Below are 629 nucleotides of genomic sequence, written 5' to 3'. Positions count from 1 at the left end.
CCTTGCTTATAATATGCTGTTTTTATTCCATATAAAAAATAAATGGCCAGTAACGTTACAGCTGCACATTAACCAGGCGCTGTCCACTGTCATGGGGTGCTGAAAATCCACGTTAGGGATTCTGCCTTAGTCGCTGTCCATGGTGATGAAACCTGCGGTGCAGATTCTGTATTTATATTTCGTGCCTTCAGAACTTTCACTCCTGCGTTAAATTGAAAAAAGTCACCACAGTTCCATAATTTGCCGTCTCAATTTACACCACAGGATGGCGATAAATGCGCATAAAATGCCCTGGTTTAACCAGGGGAGTGTTCAAGATGCATGGGCGCTCTGAGCATGCGGTTGTAGAATATGTACAGTGGCTGGTGAAATTATTATTCAATTCAATAGATCTTTATGTGTATATCAATGAAGTCAATTGTGTATGCTTGTAGATTATAAAATATAAATGGTTTAGCCAATATCTTGTATTATCAAAAGGTAGGCTATAAAACAATTATGTATTTTCACTTTGGACGTAATCTGTCATTCTGTTTTAATAAACATATTTGAAACAAAAATGTTGCACTTTCTTTACGGACACTTATCAATGTCACAACTGTGAAGTTTGAGGAGAGAACGCTTGCACC

Source organism: Salvelinus alpinus, chromosome 10, assembly GCF_045679555.1.
Source record: "Salvelinus alpinus chromosome 10, SLU_Salpinus.1, whole genome shotgun sequence".
Taxonomy (NCBI): domain Eukaryota; kingdom Metazoa; phylum Chordata; class Actinopteri; order Salmoniformes; family Salmonidae; genus Salvelinus; species Salvelinus alpinus.
The sequence above is the reverse complement of the archived record's forward strand: the minus strand, read 5'-3'. Positions refer to the sequence as shown.